Source organism: Pleurodeles waltl, chromosome 4_2, assembly GCF_031143425.1.
Source record: "Pleurodeles waltl isolate 20211129_DDA chromosome 4_2, aPleWal1.hap1.20221129, whole genome shotgun sequence".
NCBI lineage: Eukaryota > Metazoa > Chordata > Amphibia > Caudata > Salamandridae > Pleurodeles > Pleurodeles waltl.
Genome location: NC_090443.1, coordinates 636762069 through 636763894, shown reverse-complemented (window position 1 = coordinate 636763894; position 1826 = coordinate 636762069). Strand labels below are relative to the sequence as shown.

The 1826-nt window shown below is 47.4% G+C and overlaps 1 pseudogene; it reads right to left on the bottom strand.

Annotated features, from left to right (window-relative positions):
• Window positions 1-813: 813 nt before the first annotated feature.
• LOC138293921 (dnaJ homolog subfamily A member 1 pseudogene) lies at window positions 814-1381 on the bottom strand (annotated as a pseudogene).
• Between the last annotated feature and the right edge of the window lie 445 nt (window positions 1382-1826).

Sequence of the window (1826 nt, the reverse complement as noted above, 5' to 3'; positions counted from 1 at the left end):
GTGCCCCTTTTGATCTAAGATGATAACAATGTCTCCTGCATCCAGTCCTGGCACTTGGTCCCCTTCTCTATGAAAGGGGATCTTATGCCCATTCCTCAAACCTTTATCTATGTGGACACTCAGGGCCTCATTTACAAAGTTTTGGTGCAGCGTCAGAAGACTTTTTGCTGCGCTAACCTGTGTCAAAACAAATGCACAGGAATGCACCGTAGCTACAAGATAAGGCACATTACTGTTCTTGTCCCCTGCGCTGGCACACAAATTGCTGCCACACGCCAATGCAGGCACCCTTTCACCATGGTGCAAGGATGCGTGTGTTGCGGGGATGATTGTTTTTGTACAGGAAGGGACAACTTACTGCACAAAAACAATTGCGAGAGGTCTTTTCACCCTTCTATGTGTGCTGAAGAATGTAGCACACATAGAAATAGGAAAAATGAGGAGAAATAATGTTATGTCTCCTTCTGGCACCACCATTATGCCCCCCCTGGGGTGGTGTAGGAAACTGATGCATTCCAAGATTTATGAAACCTTGTAAGCTTGAAATGCGTCAGATTCCATTGGAGTTGCATTGGAAAACCCACAGCAACACCCTTGGAATGCCCCTTTCACTCAAAGTAATGCGTGAAAGGGGGCCATATCTACAAGGCCATGTAAAGCCATGCAAAGTGACTTTACACGTTCTTGTAGATATGGCCCTGCAGCCTGCGCCATTGGTGCACCAAAAAAAGTGATGCACCTAAGGCGCGGGCCCATTGTACATGAGGCCCTCAGTATTTTCTTCTCTCTAGTCACTTTTTGCCCATTACATCATCAGCAGCAATCTGCACTTATGGTCTGCATCTGCTGGATCATGCTTCGCCTCACCATCTAGACTTTGACTTTCATGCCGGTGCCCAGACACTTTCTGCAAAGGCCCAAACTACCATCTTTGGTGTCCAACCCACAGCACATTATATAGATCATATTCTTCTGAAGGGTGAGTTTTCAGGTAGCATAGTTGCACAGATCCTCCAAAGTAACAGACATCTGATGAGCTGCTGTCTTTCCTCTCCTCTGCGTGTGGCTGTGCATCTGGGCTCTGCCTCCAAAGAACAGGTTAAAGATGTCCATCAGAAAACTGAAGCCTCTTCGGCCACCAGCTGCACCCGTTTCTCTACTGGTTAACCCCTGTGGTCTTACAACTCTCTCTTGTTGACGTCAAACGCCACCTCATACGCTTGAGATATCTGCTTCACCTTCGCTGGGGCTTTTGTCTGGATGGTACTTCAATGTCAGGAGCTGAAACTGTCTTTTAATTTTACCCCAGGGGTGCACTTAGCCTGACACCCACAAAGTCATAGAAGTCATTTTCCTTCACAATTTTTTTTCTGCTACCCATTTTGTTGCGCAGCCCCTTGAATTCCTTGCCGAACTCTCTCGAAGCCCGGTAACACCCCCTCTGAATTACTTCTTTCGGCCCTACCTATACTGGTCTTTTGATTCCATCTAGCTTTTCCACTGGGGAGCTGGAGCCACTGAAGGTCGGTTTCGAAAGATAGGGATGCTGTGGGTGTCTCTCTGTCCATTTCCCCAACTTCCCAAGGTTAATTGAGCAGGTATTGTGGGGATGGGATTTCAGGAGACAGACCATGAAAGAGAGGGAGGAAGAGAGCGAGACAGCGAATAGAGAGGTAGAAGGGAGTATGGATGGTTGATAGGAGAGAGATAGAGTGAGGGGAGGGAGGGAGTGGGACTAGTTTAAACATTTTTGCCAGCTCTGCCTTGGGCCGCTGGTCTGACCCTAATTTGAGTCTGAAAAATGCAGTTTGGACCATGATTTAAGT